The following is a 23693-nucleotide window of genomic DNA, read 5'->3' on the forward strand; positions in this document are numbered from 1 at the left end:
TCAAACAGAAAAACCTTCAACATAAAAGTTGTAGATCTTTTCAATATGATAAATTAGACTTACATTTTGCATCATTTGGATTTTTCATGAGAAATTTATGGGTACTTGAAGTTGGGAATTTTTCAAATTCAATGACTTAGGTCCAAAGTGACCTATAATGTTTTGTATTATCACATGTGTTTATTTTAGGATTATGAAATTTTGTCCAAAATAACATTTGAAGTATACATCTTAATATTTCCAATTCAATTGGTATCACCTCAAAATCATAAAAATTAAGGAAGTTATGTCCTTGGTAAGTTGACCCGAAATTAGGGTTTCAGTCAAAATGACCTATAATGTTTTGAAATGAATGATGACCTTCCATGTTTCAAATAGATTTTTGATGAACATGAAAGTTGTTAATATGATTCTTAAGAACATGTTTTCTCTTGGGTTCATCTTCATTTGACAAACGTATCACAAGTTGTGTCTCAGTGATCCTCAGTCTAGTCAGATGACTTGACTATCAACTTCTCAAGGCCAAACTTCCAATCTTGATGAATGAATGATTGAGGATCATCAAATAAGATCATATATGAATAAAATTATGAATGAAAGAACTTCCCTTGATTGTATTTGATCATAGGTTGAGGTTGCTTCATGAGCAAGGCACAGTCAAAGCACATTTGAATTAGGGTTTCCTTGGGAAACAAACCTCAAGCCCTTTGGGTTATCTTGATCAAATTGGAAAATTGAGATACTTGGGAGACATATATGATGATTAGGAACTTCGTGGACCATTATCATGCTTGTTCTCATCTTCATCTAGCTACTTCATTGAGCTTAGGAGCCTCCTAGGACCATTAGAGCACATGATCACTTGAGCTTCAAAATAAAGAGTTAGTGACATATTTTTATGCTTTTGGGTAGTAAACAAAATAAGAAAAGTAATAATATACAATAAAATCATTCTTGGTGGTCTCAAACCACTCACACAAGTCCCAACCCTAGGGTATAGGAGCCACACATGCTATGATCCTTGAGGCACTGCATTAAGCAAATGATATGATGCCATGAGGGATCTTAGGATCAAAATTAGGGTCTTACAGTATTCTCATAGCGGGTCAATCCAGTATAAATATTACTCTTAATATTCATACCTATATTTAATACTTGATAACTCCTTATCCATGATCCATGAGACGTGATCATCAGTCTATATACATAATAGTCTTAATGCTTTAATCTTATGCCACTTCACAATAAAGCTCGACTACGGATACTTTAAGAATAGTGTCCTTATGTTTAATGTGATCTCATGATTAAGTCACACTTGATACATTAAACGGACTATCTATTCTAGGGACTTTATTAGACAAACATAATAAAGAAAAAGCCTTTTATTATTAATAAATAATTCGATACAAGTACCAAAAGTATTGGCCTCTAGGGCTTACACCAACAATCACATGTTCATAAAAGTTGAATTAGCCCCCACTCTAAACATCAAAGTTGAAGTAGACATCTTGAATTTGATTGTGCAACTTGGAAATATTTCATCTCATACAAATTGAGAAAGTTATGGCCTTGGGAAGTTGACTTTCAAATTATGGTTTAGACAAAATGACCTATAATGTTTCAACATAGAAAATGATTTTCCAAGTAAAACTAGCTGTAGGTCTCAACATGAAAGTTGTTTGTAATGTCATTTAGAGTAAGTTTTCTCTTGGAATCATTTTCATATGGTGAAAATTGTAGGAGATAGGGTCTAGGGAGACCCAGTTTTGATCAGATGAATTCATCTGGCCAACCACCATCAACCAACTTGCCAATCTTCAATTATCTTGACTTTATAGGCTCATGATAGATCATATATGCATAAGATGATGATTTTTAAAGTGTCCCTTGAAAAATTTGATCAATTGGTGAGATAGCTTGTTGGAGAAGTTACTTAAGATACCCAGTCAAACTATGGTTTCCAAGGCAAATCACCCTCAAACTCTTGAAGAAAACTTGATCAATATAACATGTAGGAATCATTAGGACTCATATATGATACCCATAACCATTATTGAATCAGTCCATGATTGTACTCTTTATCATGAGGGTCTCAAACCCTAGATATGAACTTGATAGATCAATGGAGATCATGTTCTACCTACAAAAGAGTTAGGCAAATGCAAAGACATATTTTTTGTATTTTGGTTAGTAAAATGATAATATACAAGTATGATACAATCACATAGTGCTTGGTGATCTCTCCCAAAACAAACCCAATTAAAGATGGGTAAGGAGGATGTCAAGATATGATCCCAATGCTAATGCTTAAGATGAAATTGCATGAGGGATCTTAGGGTCAAAATTGGGGTCTTACAGCTGCCCCTATTTAAGGACATTCTAACTGAGGAGGCGAAGGTTAAAATCTTCATGTCGACTCAGTAGAATGGGCTTAAATAACAACATATAGAAACAAATTATGGTCCCTAAGAGACCTCATTATGCATATGGTATGAATGCAAAAGTAAATTCTTTGTGGGGAAATATTGCCACAAAGGAAAAGAAATCAGAGAGACCGAAAGTCCGCAGGAGTAAAATGCATTCTGTAAGGAAAACTTACTGGGGAGACTGAGACTCTGGGGGATAAAAGAGTTACGCACAGGCCAGACTGCGGCTTAAAACTACTGGGGGACTCGAGGAATTCCATACAAACATGGAAGGAACTTAGTCGGGGAACTAACAACGTCTGTAGGGGGTACGAGTAAGTCAGGATAAAACTGAAATACTTGAATCATGCAGGAAAAGCGATTTCACTAAGGAAATGCGCACTCAACTCGACTGGGGAGAAATAAGCTTCAACACAGGAGGAGCAGAAATCTATTATCTATTACCTATTACTGGGTAATGAGATAATAAAAATCTGACAGAGAGGACATTCGTCATCGGTTAGGATGAACATATCAAGGATGACTCGCTGGGAACCAAACAGAAAGGAGTATTCATTACCGGTTACTGGGTAAAAATAGCCTTGCTGGGGAAACTGCAGAAAATATGATTTATAACTACCAGTTACTGGGTAGAAGACCAAAGGTGAGAGTATCCGTCATCGGTTAAGATGACCATATCAAGGATAAACTCAACAGGGAAGAAAATCCGTCATCGGTTAAGATGAACATATCAAGGATAGACTTGCCTGGGATTGTCAAGGAGGATGCCCGTCATCGGTTAAGATGAACATATCAAGGATAAACCAACTGATCAAAAAGTAGGAATTACATCTATCGAATGCTGGATAGAATACCGATCAAAGAGAAAATCCGTCACCGGTTAAGATGAACATATCAAGGATAGACTCTGTGAGGAGATAAAATAGGAATTACATCTATCAGTTACTGGATAGAATACCAAGAGAGAGAATCCGTCACTGGTTAAAGTGAACATATCAAGGATCAACTCTGCAGGGGACCAAAAGCAGGATTTACAACTACCGGCTACTGGGTAGAAGACCGTAAAGAGAAGGAAACCCGTCATCGGTTAGGATGAACATATCAAGGATTAACTCTCTGGGAAACAAAGATAGGGATTACAACTACCTTTTTACTGGGTAGAATACCGAAAAGAGAATATTCGTCATCGGTTAGGATGAACATATCAAGGATAGACTCGAGCAGGAGAGAGAAAGATATCTGTCACCGGTTAGGGTGAACATATCAAGGATATACTTCCCAGGGAATTAGATCCACTAGGGACTCTACTGTTGGGAAAACCAGGGTACTTTTGTTGGGTATTGGGAAAGAAGTAACAAACTGCAAACTAAGAAGAATATTATCAGTTGCTGGGCAATAGACTCTTAGGGGACTCAAATTATCTATCTAGGTAGGAGCTAGAAAGAAATAGTCAAACAAGACTCAACCCAATGAGAACATAACTCAAGGGGAGTGGTTCCATCCGGATAAACAACTGGGGAGGAAACTGAAGTAATAATCATCCACGAGGAAATAACTTAGTGGGGAAAAGGAGAAAGGTTAAAGTCTTTCTACCTAAGGGGCCGACACTCTACAATTGTGGGAGGATAGACACCGAAATTTGTATGGGGATCAAGTACCGCCATACAGGGAATGAGAATCTCAAACCAACTATTTAATCAGATGTGCGAATATGAAAATATGAAATTATATGAATGTATATGTATATGATGATTATCCTGACAAGGACGACCACAAAGGATACGAAGGTGTCGCAATGAAATTGAATCATCGGTATAATCCTCGGTCAATCCATAAAATATGGAGACAACTGCTGGAGAACAGAGAGATCAACAATCCAAAACGGCTCAACCCTAACTAGGGAAGGAGGAGATCTGTTGAGGAAAGAGAAAATATCACCGATCCTGTGGGGAATTTTAGGTCAACACCATAAAAATGGGAGACAACCCTATAGAGAAAACAACCTACTCAGGACCCAGGAGAAAACTTTGACTAGGGAGCAAGTCAACTGGAGATTGGCGAGGAAACCAATGCGATCTACTGAGGAGATTAGCCACTTCTCATCTGACGAAGACCAATACTATTGAAGAAGCACAAACTTCGCTGGGGAAGGCAGGAACTCTGGCAAGGGAAAACAAGTCGAAGGGCACCTGAATCAAACAACTTAGTTGGGGAACGGAACGAAGCTCCAATGGGAAATCAAAAATTCCGCTGAGGAACTGAATCAACACAGTCGTCTAGGGATACCCGAAGGGTTAACTACTTGGGGAACCTCTGATGTTTCTCACTCAAGGACTTGTTATCCATCGGAATGCTGTTGATATTACTTTTAATTGCTTTGGAAAATTCTTGCTTTATATGTTTTTAAGAAAAGAGATTTTGATTAAAATTTTCAAAAAATGATCATAATAAAATTTAAACTATTGGCTGAAATAAATAAGAGTCAAAACAATTGGATAAAAGCTCAACTTTATTTGATAGAATGGTAGTCTGTAAATGACAAGACTCCATAGATTTTTACAAAGCTGAAAATGGTAATTTACATGGAAAAGGGTTACATTGAATACAAATGATCCTTAATCCTTCTACCAACTCTTGATATCCAGTGTGCTCTTGACCGATGTCGGGGTAATGAATTGATGTTAACCCTTGTGCTCAATGAAGTTTTCAAAACACTGAAGATCAGCAGAATGCATTTACTTGCCATAATCCCTAATTTTTGCATAAGTTACCCCAAGGTGGGGTACTCAACTTATCGGAAAATTCTTTCTGTTTTATGTCTCTAATTTTTGCCTGGATCTCCCTTTCGGGTTTTCAATCCACCGAAACGCTCATTTTTGCCTAAGCCGCCCTTTTGGGTTTTCAACTTAGCGAGCTAGTTTTTTTATTTTTTAGGCGAAGTATTTCTTGACTGCATCTGCATTCACAGGACGAGTGAACTCTTCACCATCCATAGTTGTAAGAATCAATGCACCGCCTAAAAAGGCTCTCTTAACAACATATGTGCCTTCATAATTAGGAGTCCATTTTCCCCTAGAATCTGGTTTGAACGATGAAATCTTATTGAGCACAAGGTCACCTTCTCTGAAAACACGAGGTCTGACCTTCTTATTAAAAGCTTTCTTCATCCTTTGCTGATATAAATGACCATGACACATGGCAGTTAACCTCTTCTCTTCAATCAAATTCAACTGGTCGAACATGGTCTGACACCATTCAGCCTCAGTCAACTTGGCTTCCATAAGCACACGCAATGAAGGGATCTCAACCTCTACGGGGAGCACTACTTCCATACCATACACAAGAGAGAAAGGGGTTGCTCCGGTTGAAGTGCGGATGGATGTACGATACCCATGCAAAGCAAATGGGAGCATCTCATGCCAATCCTTGTACGTGACAACCATCTTCTGAATAATCTTCTTAATGTTCTTGTTTGCAGCTTCAACAACCCCATTCATCTTAGGTCTGTAGAGAGAAGAATTATGGTGTGCAATCTTGAAGTCTTTGCAAAGAGCTTCCACCATATTGTTATTCAAGTTTGATCCATTATTAGTAATGATCTTACTTGGCACACCATAACGCCATATAATCTGATTCTTGATAAACCTTACAACAACTTGCTTGGTTACATTTTCATACGATGCCGCTTCAACCCATTTGGTGAAGTAGTCAATTGCCACCAAAATGAAACGATGTCCATTCGAAGCTTTGGGCTTAATCATCCCAATCATATAAATTCCCCACATAGAGAAGGGCCATGAGGAAGAGATAACATTCAATATTGTCGGAGGAACATCAATCTTATCAGCATAAATTTGACACTTGTGGCACTTCTTCACAAATTTGCAACAGTCAGATTCCATTATCAGCCAATAGTAACTTGCTCGCAACATTTTCTTTGCCATTGCATGTCCATTGGAGTGAGTACCAAAGGAACCTTCATGCACTTCAATCATCAACAAGTCTGCTTCGTGTCTATCCACGCATTTGAGCAAAACCATGTCGAAGTTTCTCTTGTATAATATATCACCATTTACGTAGAAATTGTCGGCTAATCTTCTCAAAGTCTTCTTATCTTTCAAAGATGCCCTAGGCGGGTAAATATGACTTTGGAGGAAACATTTGATGTCGTAATACCACGAATTCTCGTCTTTAATCTCTTCAACAACAAACACATGAGTTGGCCTATCAAGACGCATCACAGTCAAATTAGGAACTTCATTCCAATATTTTACTACAATCATTGATGCCAACATTGCAAGAGCATCTGCCATCCGGTTTTCATCTCGAGGGATATGATGAAACTCAACCTTTGTAAAGAAAGTTGAAATCCTCCTCGCATAATCTCTATATGATATTAAACCGGGTTGATTTGTCTCCCAATCACCTTTGATTTGATTCACAACCAAAGTCGAATCACCGAAGACATCCAAATACTTGATTCTGAGATTCATGGCCTCTTCAAGCCCCATAATGCAAGCTTCATATTCTGCCATGTTGTTTGTACACTTGAAAGTAAATCTAGCTGTAAATGGTAGATGCGTGCCTTGAGGAGTAATAATCACTACCCCAATGCCATTTCCATATTGATTAACAACTCCATCAAATACCATGCCCCAACGGGAACCAGGTTCTAGCCCTTCTTCAAGAAATGGTTCATCATAATCTTTCATTTTTAAGTACAAAATCTCTTCATCAGGAAAGTCATACTGCATTGACTGATAATCTTCAATTGGTTGGCGAGCCAAATGGTCAGCCAAGATACTACCCTTGATTGCATTCTGAGATTGGTATTCGATATCATACTCTGACAACAACATCTGCCAACGGGAAATTCTCCCAGTTAAAGCAGGCTTCTCAAATATATACTTGATTGGATCCATTTTGGATATCAACCAAGTGGTATGATTCAACATATACTGACGCAGACGCTTAGCAGCCCAAGCCAATGTGCAACAAGTCTTCTCAAGCATAGAATACCGAGTCTCACAGTCGGTGAACTTCTTACTAAGGTAGTAAATTGCAAATTATTTCTTTCCAGTCTCATATTGCTGACCAAGAACACAACCCATACTCTCATCAAGCACAGTCAGATACATGATCAACGGTCTTCCTTCAACAGGTGGAGACAAAATCGGAGGCTCAAGCAGATATTCCTTGATACTGTCAAAAGCTTTCTGGAAATCTTCGGTCCAATCACAAGACTGATCTTTCCGAAGAAACTTGAATATAGGCGCACATGTGGCAATCATGTGTGAAATGAATCTGGAAATATAATTCAAGAGGCCGAGAAAACCTCTGACTTGCTTCTCAGTTTTGGGCACATGCATCTCTTGTATTGCTTTGACCTTGGCAGGATCAACTTCAATACCCTTCTCGCTGACAATAAAGCCCAACAAATTACCAGAACGAACACCAAAAGTACACTTATTGGGACTCAAGCGGAGTTTATACTTCCTCAAACGTTGGAATAGCTTCAAAAAATGCTCAACATGTTCCTCTTCATCAATTGATTTAGCAATCATGTCATCGACATAAATTTCAATCTCTTTATGCATCATATCATGAAAAAGAGTAATCATTACTCTCTGGTAAGTTGCGCCAACATTCTTTAAACCGAAAGGCATCACTCTATAACAGAATGTTCCTCAAGGTGTAATGAATGCGGTCTTCTCCATATCTTCGGGTGCCATCTTGATTCGATTATATCCAGAAAATCCATCCATAAACGAAAAGACTTTGAACTTAGCAGTATTATCTACCAACATATCAATGTACAGGCACAATATTGGCCACCAATTGCGGATACTCAGCGGTTACAAGGAAACCAGCATCAATCTTCTTCTGCACTTCCTCTTTGATCTTTATAGCCATATCAGGATGTGTTCTTCTTAACTTCTGCTTGACTGGCGGGCATTCTGGCTTCAACGACAATCTATGCTCCACAATCTCAGAATCCAAACCAGGCATGTCTTGATAGGATCAAGCAAACACATCTAAATATTCTCTAAGAAGATCAATCAACCCCTTCTTGACATCTGAACACAATCGAGACCCAATCTTAACTTCCTTCACATCATCTTCGGAACCCAAATTGACTAACTCGACTTGCTCTTCGAACGGATGAATGGTATTTTCATCTTGCTCAAGAAGACGAGATAATTCATCACTCACTTCTACATCACTTTCCTCCTCGGCCTCAAACACAGGGAATTCAAAATTTGGAGAAGGAGAAGGATCATTGTATTCAATGGGGTTAGGAACCAACCTGCATAATGATTTGATATTTTGATTTTAGAGAAGTGAAATTTGTGACCAAATATTATGCAGATGGACAATTATATTATTTATTTATATTTTTTGTGATTACCATTTTTCAGAATAAAGCAAAAAGTAAAAACAAACATCATAGATGTGGATGAATAAAATTAATTTTATTGATGATCAATTTTGAAAATTCCCAAACAATGTTCACTTCTCCCTTAGGCATAGGAGAAGGATTTAAAAACATATAAAAGCAATTACTTAGATCGATGCAAAATAACAGGAATATCAACAGCAATCCAATTGTTGCAAGCGTTTCCATGCGTCCCAAAATTGGTGCAGTCTTCCTCTTCGTCATCCTCTAGCACAACAGCTAAGTGTTGTTCATTGCCATGAATGAACCCTCCCCTATGGAAGTTGAGTTGCATATCTTCAGATCTAGCAGTTGATGAGCCTTTCTGGAACCCTAAACCGGTTCTGCCTTTGTTTTCGGAGACCTCTACCATGCATCCCCACTGATCAACAGTACCTTCTTCAACAATCTTCTGAGCATCTTTCAATGAGGACATAGGTGCCCCAACCCTCTTCTCAGCAGCAATAGATAAGGCTTAGAAAGGAGTTCCAACCTCATCCTCAGCTTCCACATAAGAGAAATATGACAAATGGCTAACCAACAACGCCTTCTCTCCCGCAACAATCACTAGCTTGCCATTCTTGACAAATTTCAATTTCTGGTGCAGAGTGGAAGTAACAACTCCCGCTTCATGAATCCATTGCCTTCCCAGTAAGAAACTGTAGGCCGGGTGGATATCCATTACTTGAAATGTAATCTGAAAATCACTCAGACCTATCTTGACTGGAAGGTCCACTTCACCAATAACCGTCTTGCGCGAACCATCAAAAGCTTTGACAATTACACCGCTATACCTCATGGGTGCTCCTTGATAAGATAGCTTCGACAAAGTTGACTTTGGAAGCACATTTAGTGATGACCTGGTGTCAACAAGCACGTTTGACAAAGCGTCTTCGTTGTAATTCATCGAGATGTGCGAAGCCAGATTATGGTTTCTGCCCTCCTAAGGGAGTTATTCGTCGCAAAAGCTGAGATTGTTGCAAGAAATGATGTTATCCACAATGTGATCAAATTTATCCACAGTAACATCATGTTCTACGAACGCTTGTTCGAGAACTCTCTGTAGTGCTTCTCTGTGCGCTTCAGAATTCATCAGCAGAGACAACACTGAAATTTTTGAGGGGGTTTGGAGCAGCTGCTCCACCATATTGAACCAGGCACTTCCACTTTCTTACTCATAATCGATTCTTCTTTATCCTTTGGGAACACCGGCCCAAACACTCGACCACTGCGGGTCACCTTTATAACATCAACAATGCTCACTATTGAATTGGTGGTAGGCAACGGGACCTCTTGACCATCCTTCATCATTGTAGCAATATATGGTACAGCTTTATCAGATGAATACGGGACTGGGCCCGCTAACCGTATTACCAACGGCGACACTGGTCTTTGATTGTTGCTATTAGTGTAGTCATACTGGATTACCAACCGCTCTTGTTGCTTGAAAACGGGCACTATGACATTTACGTCGTCATCTACATGACAGGATTGAACAATTTGGATCATGCCTTCATCCATTAGACGTTGGATGTCCCTTTTCACAATTTCACAACCCCTCGGGTTAACACTACAAATAGCACAAGCATCATGGTCGTGCTCACATTCACTTACCAAACAAACATCCTTATGCATCTGCACTAAGGACCTCCTGATAAAACATTCATCAAAAACTTTGAATTCTCCAGGACAATCGTCCACCACATCCACAGAAGAGTTCCCATGAGCGGGCAAAGGGTTTACTTTCACATTTGGCGCACGGTCCTCAAAGGACACCATACCACTCTTCATCAATTTCTGAACCTCATACTTCAATGGATAATAATTTTCAATGTCGTGTCCGGGTGCTCCTTGATGAAAAGCACAACGGAGCTCAAGTTTTTATCACCAAGGAAGTGGTTCTGGAATCTGTGGAGGGTTTCTTGGTTGAATTAAGTTCTTGAGAACTAAGGACGGATACAACTTTGCATATGACATAGGAATCAGGTCAAAAGAGATCTTCTTCCTCTCAAAGTTTTGTTGATGATGATTGTTGTTGGTATTGTTGTTGTTGTAGGTGTTCGTTCGTTGTTGCGGTTGTTGTTATTGACGTTGTTGTTGAATTGGTGTTTCTTGTTGATTAGAAAATACCGAAGTTACCGAGGATACTTGATGATGATGTTGATGGGGTGATTGATTTCTTCTTATTTGAGGCCTCCTCTGCCTCCCACTACTTATTGCATTCGTCTCACTGTCTTTCTTCTTACCAAAATTACTGCCATATCTCTTGCTTGTTGACGCCTCATCTTTTGACAAACGTCCCTCACAGACTCCTTTCTCAAGCCTCATCCCCATGTTTACCATTTCGGTAAAGTCATTGTGGGCACTAGCAATCATTCGTTCATAGTAAAATGAACTCAAAGTTTTCAAGAAGATCTTTGTCATTTCTTTTTCCTCCAAAGGAGGAGTAATCTGGGCAGCCAACTCCCTCCAACACTGCGCATACTCTTTGAATGTCTCCTTGTCCTTCTGAGATATAGACCTCAACTGGTCTCTATCTGAAGCCATATCCATATTATACTTATACTGATTGACAGAAGCCTCTCCCAAGTCGTTGAAAGTGCGGATGCTTGTACTATCCAACCCCATGTACCAACGAAGCGCAGCACCGGTCAGACTATCTTGGAAGTAGTGAATAAACAGTTGATCATTATCAGTTTGAGTAGACATCTTGCGAGCGTACATCACAAGATGACTGAGCGGACAAGAGTTCCCCTTATACTTTTCAAAGTCAGGCACTTTGAACTTCACTGGGATCTTGATGTTGGGCATTAAGCACATCTTAGCAGCACTCTTCCCAAACAGATCTTTACCCCTCATCATCTTTGTAATACCCCAAAATTTACCCTTCATTTTTCCTGGAAGCATGGGATTATGTTTTACACTTCATTAGCATCATATTAGGTCATACTCATTGCATACTGCATTAGTGACATGGAGATCAGGTTTTGAACGATCACTCCTTAACAGAAGGAGCCCACACAAAGCAAGATTGAAAATTGGACTTCATTTTCTAAGTATACAAGTCTCAAGGGTCTCAGGGGGGTCCAAGTATCTTATTATGGTCCTCAGTTCATCAGTGAAGGATTCAAAGCTATCAGAGTGTTCATCTGGATTTAATCAGAAATTAGGGTTTCATGGCTACCTGCAACAGGCAATGTTTGGTTGGAATTAGAGGAGCTCATCCATGTCATGATTAGATAGGAATCTTGGCCTAGGAAGATTCACAATTATCTCAGAAAGATCCATTGGCAATCAGTTCCTGATCGTTTTGCCCTAAAACTAGGGTTTGGTATAAAATCAGTTTATTTCTGATTCTTTGGGTGAAACTATTTTTAATGGCCCTCCATATGTCCACAAGGGTCTACATACAAAAAATCAGCTCTTTATTTGAGCTAGAAGTGCTTTAATTGATCAATGGAATCGGGAATTAGACAGTTTGGGAAAAGTCAACTGTGGGGCCAGAAAAGTCAACTCCTGACATTTTGAGAGTGGAATCTCAAAATCCATGCCTAGGGGATCCTACATGTGAAATTTGATCAAAGTTGGATCATGGATTCATCATTTAATCAGGAATTGGAAAAGTTACTTAATTTGGAAATGGTTGACTTTCCATTTAGGGCAAGTTTTCATGATTGTTGCACTCACTTTAAGCCAATTTTGCATCAAGATAAAAGCTCCATTTGAAAATTCCTCCAACACGACAGTTGTTCCTGTTGTTCCAAGCTTTCTAGAGATATAAAGTTTGCTCCATTTGGATTAGAATTGAGAAACTTATGCTTAGTCAAAGTGAGACATTTTTTTAGGACACTTAGAAAAATTTCTAAGTCCAAAATTTTCAAAATTTGTCAAGACTTCTTGGCCAGTTTTCTTGCACTTCAAGGCATTATTTGAAAATACTTTCTTCACAACAATTGTACCTTTCCATTTCCTCTTTCACATCCTTTTGGAATCATCTCATTTGGATCCATGGTTTGAGAGATACATTCATTTAGAGTGGGCACCCTGACTTGATTTTCTAGGCAGATTTTGGGCCTGGCTGGCCCAATCAGATTTTCTAAGCATGCTGCAAACCAGTCACGTTTTTTTTTACCTCTTTTGGCCATGCATTGGACATCCATTCACTTAAGTTTATCCCAAAATAACAACATTTTACAGCTCACTTCACACTTTTATTCTTATGGATAAATCACTTATTAAAAAGCCCATGAGAACACTTAATCCATCCTATTTAAGAAACTGAAACCCTAACCCTAAAGGGGCATTGGAATTTCGTGGCAAGGAGGCAAAGCTTCATAACATATCAGATTCCATTCCACTTCTATTTTCCATTAGGTAATCATCTCTTCCATGGCCATGTTTTGTTATATCTACACTTGCTTACCATGTTCATCACCATTAATCCTTCCATTTTCGTATTTCTTTTTCTTATTTAAAATATTTTCTTCGTCCATAAAATTACCCAAAAATATTTTTCACTTTTCTTAACATTTTATTTAGTTTTATATAATTTTTATTTTCGTATTTTTTTAATATTAATATTTTATTTTAATTATTTATTCTAAATGGTCCATTTTAACACACTTTTTTTATTGATTTTATTTTTATGACTTAAAATTATTGTTAGTATTTGATTTTTGGGATGAAGGTTAACCACTATCTCATGGTCAACCTGAACTTTTCTTGGAATTTTATTTCATATTTTAAATTTATTTTAGATTTATTTTTAACCTAGTCTTATTAATTGACTTTTGGTTTGACCTCTGTTTTATTTTAATTAATTTATGTACCAATTTTCATTATTTTTAAAATCTTTTTGGGGGATGATGATGTCCTGACACCACCTTATTTATTTTAATTTTTCATAATTTTCTTGATTAATTTACTATTTATTCTTGATTTATTTCTAACCTAGTCTCATTAATTGACTTTTGGTTTGACCTCTGTTTTATTTTAATTAATTTATGTATCAATTTTCGTTATTTTTAAAATCTTTTTGGGGGATGATGATTTCCTGAACCCACCTTATTTATTTTAATTTTTCATAATTTTCTTGATTAATTTGCTATTTATTTGTTATTTTTTAAGTTGACTTGAATTTTCAGTTGACTTCTTTATGATCGATGTTTGATTTAGGGATTGCTTATGGCAATTGAAGAGATCTTTTGATCCTCCCTTGTTCATCTCATATGCCATGTATTAGAGGCATTTTACCTTGATTTTATTTGGTCCTTACCTTATTTCCTGATTAAATTATTCAGTGGACCCTTCGTGTGTATATTTTCATTTGTTTGATTCATCTGTTATCTTTTATACTTGTTTCTCTCATTCATGCTTTCTATTGCTTGATTATATATTGTTTATTTATCTGATCTGATTGATAACTGTTGACTACTTGTATGATGTATGAGGCATATATTCTTATTGTTTGTTTGCCATGAACAATCCCCATTCATTACAAATGTACCCCTCTCCCATAAAGTGTATAATATTTATTTATTTATTTCTTTAGTCACCTGTTAATACAAGAATTAAAACGAACATCCGATAACCATTTCAAAATAAGATCAAAAGCTCGATCCAACGTCGAGTAATCATTTTAAAAACTTAACAGAACCAGCACGCATTCATCCATCCTCTTGTAAGTCGATTGCCTCAGGCATCGTCATCTACCTGTAAGTCGATTGCCTTCGGCATCGCCATCTACCCTTATCCGTAACTCCTCTCCGCGCTCCATCCATCGACTCTTGTTCCGTTTAGGTAGCACCCATTAGGTAGAAACCTTTGTATGATAACATAGGTAGAATTCCCTTATTCTTTGCATGCTAACATTAGGTAGATGTTCCCCTTTGTAAATCCTAACACATAGGTCCATATTGCATGACAACTCTAGAGCAGAGCTTCCCCACTTTTAGACCTTCCGTGCGTCTCCGATCTTGTGGCATGTCAGTCCGTTCTATTGCAAAGAGGTAACTGCCTAAGATTCGATTCAGCGAGCTTCGCCACCTACTGCTAGGACGTTGAACACACTGCCCACCCTCCTTTGACATAGCTGGTGTCCTCTTTTGTAAGTCCATGTTCAAATGCAAATCCTTAACCCCTAGTTAGCCGAACTACGTTTTGCTCTGATTCTCATTCCAGATGAGATACGTAGGCATAAGACGCGACGTCTTACCGAGCACACTTCTCTTTAACCCATAGGTAGCCGAGCTACGAAGACTCTGATTCTCATACTCAGATGAGATATGTAGGCAGTGGATGCGACATCCTTGCGAGTCATTTTCTTTTAACCTTCCTTTTAGTAATAGTACTTTAGATATACCTACACCCTTTAGACTAGAACAACACTTATGAAAAGGGCTCCCTAGGAGTACCTAGGATGTTTTGGGTGCTTAAAACCTTCCCATTGCATAACCAACCCCCTTACCTAGATCTCTGACATTTTTACTAGTTTTTGATTCGATAAAACTTTTAGGTTTTTGTTCACTTTCTAACCATTCCTTTGGATAAATAGAAGTGCGGTGGCGACTCGACTTGTATGATTTACCTTGGATTTAGTCAATATCTCTAATGGTAACGAATACCCCGCTACAGAAAAGTGGCGACTCTGCTGGGGAATATCATTTGCCTAGTGGATTTTGCCTACTTTTCATATTTGTTGTATTGTATGGTATATTGCTTCGTGATATATTTTTGTGCAATTTGGGATTACTGTATTGTATGTAATGATTGAATTGTTTGAATATTAATTCTTTGTATGCTTGGTGATCTTCGTGAGATGAGTTCTATACCCGAACTCGAGTGTACTTAGGATAGGAGAATGGCATAGTCTTGTTGACTTGTGTGGAGTTATTCCTTAGCAAGTTGACTTGCAAGCCCATTCACTTGGTGGAGGTTATGTTGGGATCAATAATGTCACACGAGTAGTCGTGGTTAAGCATTACTCTTTCCAATATATGCCTTAGAAGCCAAGGACCTTAGTTTACCACGCCCATCTTGGCCTATTTTTAGGACGTAGTGCGAAGATCGTTCAAGTGTAAGATTTGATACGATTGTTACGCGATACTACACTCATAAGAGTCTCTCTTGAGAATATTTTTGGGATACGAGTAGTCGTTTATCCGATAATATCTGAAAGATGGGATGATGACTATGGGAACCTCTTGTAGAACATGATTGTCAGGTTTAACCATAGTACACTCCCTTTAGGTGGTTCTTAACCAAGACTCCATGCTCGCGACTGACAACAAACCCTTGATTCGTGGTTGATCCGTTCTTGTGTATCCTTAATATCAATGGAACTTGGGAGTTGATAAGGTGTAAACCATAATCCACCAAAATGGATGATTGATATTAAGGATGACTTGATCCATCCCATGACCTTTGTGTGGTGTGATTTTCTTGATCCTTGAGTGTGAATGTTGCATCCATGCATTCATGCATTCATACACATCCATATCATCAACAATGAGAAAATTTTCAAGGAACTTAAGAGGTCTATTTGCAAATTTTCAGACATGGATAAGCAAAGAAGGAATATGAAGAAGTACAGTTTCATACAACCCGACTTGAAAGAGTTAAGGAGTTTGACATTCTATGTATTAGATCCCTTGGAATTCAAGGCTCGTCATGGGAAGCTTCTGTCTATTCTGGCTACTCAAGTGGATGAAGGTCTAATGAGTGTGTTGGTGCAGTTCTATGATCCCTTGCACTGTTGCTTCACTTTTCTGGATTTCCAGCTTTTGCCCACGCTTGAGGAGTATGCCTATCTTGTGGGCATACCTATCCTAGACCAGTTGACGTTTAGTAGCTTGGGGAGAGTTCCTTCTTCTCAAGAGATTGTTGATCTGTTGCGTATAGATGAATATATTATTGGTGCTCATATGACTACCAAAGGTGAAATTCAAGGTCTCCCGTCTGATTTCCTCATTGATCAAGCTATTATGTTTGGGAAGGCCTTGAGTGAGGACGCCTTTGAGGCCATATTTGTACTTCTCATCTATGGGCTAGTGTTATTCCTCAACATCGACAAGTTTGTGGATGTGAACGCCATTAGGATTTTCTCTAATCTTAATCCCGTTCCTACTCTGTTGGGTGACACTTATTTCTCTTTGCATATGAGGAATGCAAAGGGCGGTGGTACCATTGTGTGTTGTTTTCCTCTGTTGTACAAGTGGTTTATTTTGCACTTGCCTCAGACGCTCGCCTTCAAGGAGAACAAAGGATGTCTACGGTGGTCCACGAGACTTATGTCTCTCACTAATGATGATATCTTTTGGTACAACCGTGTATATGATGGTGTGCAGATTATCGACTCTTGTGGTGAATTCTCCAATGTACCTCTTCTTGGTACATGCGGTGGAATTAACTACAACCCTATTTTGGCACGTCGTCAGCTTGGGTTCCCCCTAAAGGATAAACCCAAAACATTCTGTTAGAGGGAGTGTTCTTTCAGAAGGGTAAAGATCCCCAAGGCTTGAAGGGCAGGATGGTCCGCGCTTGGTGCAAGATCCATAAGAAAGGAAGGAAGGAGCTAGGTCCGAAGAACTGTATCGCTTTGGAACCCTATACCTATTGGGTTAGGAGGAGAGCTTCTGAGTACCTCATGCCTTATGAGTATCCAAGACCCACACCTTTGGTTGTGGCTAGGCCTTCAACCCTCTCTAGCCAAGGAGTAGAGGAGTTGAGAGATGAAGACCGTTCGCGTGCTTGGATCCGTGAACGAGAGGAGTTGTTTTAGCAGATCATAGAGAAGGATGCTTTGATAGAGTTCCTTGAGCACCAGGTTATTGATGATCCTGATCGACTCGCCAAAGAGAAGGTAGATATGGAGGCAGCCTATGAGAGGGAGGTGAAGAGGCTTCGTGCAGCTTATCTTCCGGTCTCGAGGGCTTTGGATGATTACTTCTAGGGATCCATAGGATGTTCATTTTACTTCTCTCTTGTATTGTATTTGGTTACCAAGACTGTACTTCTTTGGCGTAAAAACATTTCCAAATATTAATTGACGTGATATTTCCGTATGTGATAAATGTTTAATATTTCCAAAATTTGCAAATAAGACTCTAAAGTTCCTCTGATATAAAAATAAATCATAAGCATTGCATGCATCATGTTTATCTATTCCTAGGGGTTTATGTCTTCTTCTTGATTCTAGTCGGGGTTTTCTTACACTATTTATCTAATGTGAGACTAGAATCAAGGAGTAGAATACCCTTTGAAATTGATGAACATGTCATTGCATTTGCATATTCATTAGCATGTCTTGCATAACAGGTACCGCCGCAGTGTTCTCATCTTATTTGGTATTCCATTATTAGGATAGCTGACTCAGGCATTCACCGATACGGTACCCGAAGGAATCAACATGAGAGCAATGGAAGGTTTACAAGCAAAGCTCGCTGAGATGGGGATTCGCATGAATCAGTTCATGGAAGTGGTCCAAGGAGTGGCTCAGGGACAGTAGGAGATTAGATTGTTGGTACAGGGGAATCCCCCTACTACTCAACCGGAGGTTGTGGCTGATCCTCCCGCTGGAGAGGCTAATGGACCCAATGGACCGGGGCCTATCCCAATCCCACATGGCAACCTTGGTCAACAACCCATCCATGATGATCAGGAGGATCAATTCCCCCTGCTTCAGGAGGACTTTGGCATGGGCCATGGTATGGACCCTATGTTTCGGAGACTGGAAGAGAGGTTGAAAGCTGTGGAAGGGAAGAATGCTCTTGGTGTGGATGTTGCTGACTTGGGGCTGGTCCCAGGCGTGAGAGTTCCGCCAAAATTCAAAGCCCCCGTGTTTGATAAGTACAATGGCAACTCTTTCCCGAAGACTCATGTACAAGCTTACTTCCGCAAGATGATCGCGTATTCTGATGATGAGAAGTTGCTTATGTACTTCTTCCAGGACAGCCTAGCTAGGGCATCCTTGGAGTGGTATATGAGGCTGGACAGAGCCCATATTCACTGCTGGAGAGACTTGGTTGAGGCCTTTGTGAAGCAATATCAGTACAATGCGGATATGGCACCTGATAGGACTCAGCTCCAGAATCTGGCTCTCAAGAGCAACGAGTGCTTCAAAGAGTATGTTCAATGCTGGAGAGAGTTGGCTTCCCGTGTTCAGCCTCTGATGTTGGAAAAAGAGATGGCCAACATGTTTATGAACATACTGCCTAGATCTTATTTGGAGCGTCTGGTGGGTTGTAACGCCTCGAATTTTGCTGATGTGGTCTCTACCGGTGAGAGGGTGGAGAACTACTTGAAGAAATGTAAGATCCAAAATGGGGTTGGATCATCTTCGGGGTCAAAGAAGTCGTTCTTAGGAGGACATAAGATGAGAGAAGGGGATGAAAATGCCATATCTTCTTATCAGAACAGGGGTAACCGGAGGAATAACTTTCAGAATTACCATTAACAACCTTATGTTGCAGCAGTGATCATTCCGGCTGCAGCACCAGTGCAACAACAATAACCTCAACGTCAACAAAATCAATACCAACAACAATAGGGTAACAGACCTGCTTATCAATAGAGACAGAGGATGATGGATAGGCGTTTCGACACTCTTCCGATGTCGTATGCCCAGTTGCTTCCTAACCTTCAACATTTGCAACTTGTGTAGTTACACACTTTGGCTCCTCCCCTTGGCAGGCTTCTAGTGGGTTATGACGCCAATGCTAGGTGTAATTTCCACTCTGGGGCACCTGGCCACACTATTGAGAACTGCAAAGCTTTTAAGCACGTAGTTCAGGACCTTATTGATTCAAAGGCCATTAACTTTGCGCCGGTTCCTAATGTTGTCAACAATCCCATGCCGCAGCATGATGGAGCAAATGTTAACATGGTTGAAGGAGAAGCCAAACTAGTCAAGGAGGTGTTGAAGTTGAAGACTCCGCTGTTAGAAATCAAAGAATACTTGCTAAAGGCAGATGTTTTCCACGGCTGTGGGAGCGGTTGTTTGGGTTGTGTTGCATAGAGTGGGGGTTGTGTGAAGCTGCAACAAGGTATCCAGGCCTTGCTTGACGATGGTATCCTCCAAGTTGAAGACTTATTTGCCTAAAGGTATGTTGAAGGGGTTGTTGAGGGGGTTGTTGAGAATGCAAATGTTGATCCTCTCTTTCCTGAAGATGCTGAAGAATTTACAAATGTTGTTCCTGCTGATTTTGTAATTCCCAATGATGTGATTAATTTTTCTGATGATGTTGCTGATATTCCAAACATGGTGTTTGATCCTGATGTACTTGCTGAACTTGATTCCGATGTTTCGGATGTTTGTACTTCAATAAATAAGATTTCTGAGTATGGCTGTGACGTTGCCACTATCATAATTTTCTACCCGACCACTCATATCAGTGCGCTAGTAGCACAACCTGTACCACCAGTGCGACCGCATCAATCCACTATGACCATCACGACCCCTGTTCCTTTACCTTTCACCAGCGAAAGGGCCATTCCTTGGCATTACGGGGGGAGTGTGTACGCGCATGATCATGGAGTGGAGCAGCCACTGAAAGTAGAAGAGGTGCAGGATCAGAAGTCTGAACCTGGAATTGAGATAAAAGATCCCGCAGTGGACAATGTTGGTGGAATCGGGCGATTCACCAGAAGTGGTAGACTGTTCTCACCACCGGTTACCCAACCTGATAGTGCTGACGCCGCGGCGAAGGCCAAAGGCAAGCAAGTTGTGAATGAGGGTACCTCTGCACCACAGGCTGGCTCTGAGCCTGCTTTCGCGAAGGATGTGGACGAACTTTTGAGAATTATAAAGAAAAGCGACTACAAGGTAGTCGATCCGTTGATTCAAATGCCATCCAAGATATCTATTCTCTCACTCCTGCTGTGTTCGGAGGCACACAGGGAGGCACTCCTGAAGGTCCTTAATGCTGCATATGTGCCTCAGGAGATCTCAGTGAACCAACTAGAAGGGATCGTTGCAAATGCTCATACAAGCAACGGGTTGGGTTTTACTGATTCTGACTTGACGCCAGCTGGACGCGATCATAACAAGGCTTTGCACATCTCAATGGAGTGTAAAGACACTGTGTTATCCCATGTTCTGGTGGATACAGGTTCCTCTCTCAATGTGCTACCCAAGAGAGCCATGTCAAGGTTAGATGTAGAAGGTTTGATCTTGAAGCCTTTCGATCTTGTGGTGAGAGCCTCCGATGGTTCTAAGAGGTCGGTGTTCGGAGAGGTAGAATTGCCAATTCAGATTGGATCACAAACCTTTAATATCGTCTTCTATGTGATGGATATCAGTCCTTCGTATAGTTGCTTGCTAGGTCATCCTTGGATCCACAATGCTGGGGCAGTCTCCTCAACCTTGCATCAGAAGATCAAGTTCCCGGTCAACGGAAGAATTATCACTGTCTGTGGTGAGGAGGATATTCTGGTCAATAACCTGTCTACATTCAAGTATGTAGAGGTAGAAGGTGAGATTCATGAGACCCTGTGTCAGGCCTTTGAGGCAGTTCAAGTCAAGGATGCGGCTCCAGTGGAAGAGGTTGAAGCAGGTGCCTCTTTGTCATCCTTCAAGCAGGCACAGGCCTTGGTAAATTCAGGTGTTGCTCCCGGTTGGGGACGTCTGGTGGATTTACCTGTAAAGGAAGACAAGTTTGGGATTGGGTATCAGCCGGCATTGACTTCTAAAACTTCAACGCCTCAGACTCGTTAGGGGCCAATTACTTTCTCCAGTGCTGGCATCATTTAGTATGGCCAGGTCTCTGTAATCAACAAAGAAGATGGGGATAGTGATTGCGACATTAACAACTGGGTGCGTCCAAGGGTCCCGGGTGAAGTTCTCCGCAACTGGTCTTCTGAAGAGATTATCCAAGTCACCTTTCTTAAAGAGTAATTTTCTTTGTTTATTCATGCATATCCAAGTCTTACGTTCCGCCCAGGGCGTGATGACTCATTGTAGGGCTCATCTATGTGGATACCTGCATTTTTTATCATAAATAAAGGATGTCTTTTTGCATTCAAATATTTTGTTCACTGTCTTTCTATTTTTGCAGTTTTCAAAAATCAAAAATATAAAAAAAAAAAGAAATACATTTGGCAATGTTTTGTTTAGTTTCCACTTCTTGTTCACACTCATAAGCACATATCATCACTCGTGCAGATGCACGTCACCGGATCCTATTGATAACAGTTCTATTATGGCTCGCTTCGACTTTGAAAATCCAATCTTTCAAGCTGAAGAAGAGGGTGATGAAGACTGTGAACTCCCTGAAGAACTTGCCAGGTTATTAAAACAGGAGGAAAGGGTCATTCAAACGCATCAAGAGTTTGTTGAAGTGATTAATCTTGGCACCGAGGACGCCAAGAGAGAAATCAAGATAGGGGCTGCTTCGGAAGATAATGTGAAGAAGGGGATGATTGAATTGCTGCAAGAGTATGTTGACATCTTAGCTTGGTCTTATTAGGACATGACAGGGCTTGACACAGACATTGTGGTACACCGTTTGCCTCTCAAAGAGGATTGTCCTCCGGTCAAGCAGAAGCTCAGAAGAACAAGACCAGAGATGGATGTCAAGATAAAGGAAGAAGTGCAAAAACAGTTGGATGCAGGGTTTCTATCGGTTACAAATTATCCGCCATGGGTTGCAAATATCGTTCCAGTACCTAAAAAGGATGGAAAGGTACGGATATGTGTTGACTACCGGGATCTGAACAGAGCTAGTCCTAAAGATGATTTCTCATCACCTCACATCGACGTTTTGGTGGATAACACGACTCAATTTTCGGTATTCTCCTTCATGAATGGCTTTTCTGGATATAATCAAATTAAGATGGAACCAGAAGACATGGAGAAGACAACTTTCATAACCCTATGGGGCACCTTCTGCTACAAGGTGATGCTGTTTGATCTGAAAAATACTGGGGCAACATATCAACGACCTATGGTAACTCTTTTCCATGATATGATTCATCATGAAATCGAGGTTTATGTTGATGATATGATTGCCAAATCTCAGATGGAAGAAGAACATCTGGTGAATTTGCAGAAACTGTTTGAGCGTTTGAGGAAATTCAAGCTGAGGCTTAATCCGAACAAGTGTACTTTCGGGGTGAGATCTGGAAAACTGCTGGGTTTTATTGTTAGTGAAAAAGGGATTGAGGTGGATCCGGCCAAAGTGAAAGGGATACAAGAAATGCCTGAGCCAAGAACAGAAAAACAAGTCCGTGGTTTTTTAGGAAGGTTGAACTATATTGCGAGGTTCATCTCTCACCTAACAGCCACGTGTGAGCCAATATTCAAATTGTTAAGAAAAGATCAGGCCATCAGGTGGAATGATGATTGCCAAAGGGTTTTCGAGAAAATAAAAGAGTATTTGCAGAATCCTCTAATCCTTATGCCTCCAGCCCCAGGGAGACCGCTGATTATGTATTTGACAGTACTTGATAATTCCATGGTTTGTGTTCTCGGTCAACACGACGAGATAGGTAGGAAAGAGCATGCCATCTACTACCTGAGTAAAAAATTCACAGATTGCGAGTCGAGATACTCAATGCTTGAAAAGACATGTTGTGCACTTGCATGGGCTGCTAAGCAATTGAGACAATACATGCTGACTCACACGACCTTACAGATCTCCAAAATGGATCCAGTCAAGTATATATTTAAGAAGCCAGCTCTCACCGGAAGGGTTGCTCGTTGGCAAATGGTACTGACAGAGTACGACATCCAGTATACATCCCAGAAAGCCATCAAAGGGAGTATTCTGTCAGACTATCTTGCTCAGCAGCCAATTGATGATTATGAGCCGATGAAGTTTGATTTTCCGGATGAA

Source organism: Lathyrus oleraceus, chromosome 2, assembly GCF_024323335.1.
Source record: "Lathyrus oleraceus cultivar Zhongwan6 chromosome 2, CAAS_Psat_ZW6_1.0, whole genome shotgun sequence".
NCBI lineage: Eukaryota > Viridiplantae > Streptophyta > Magnoliopsida > Fabales > Fabaceae > Lathyrus > Lathyrus oleraceus.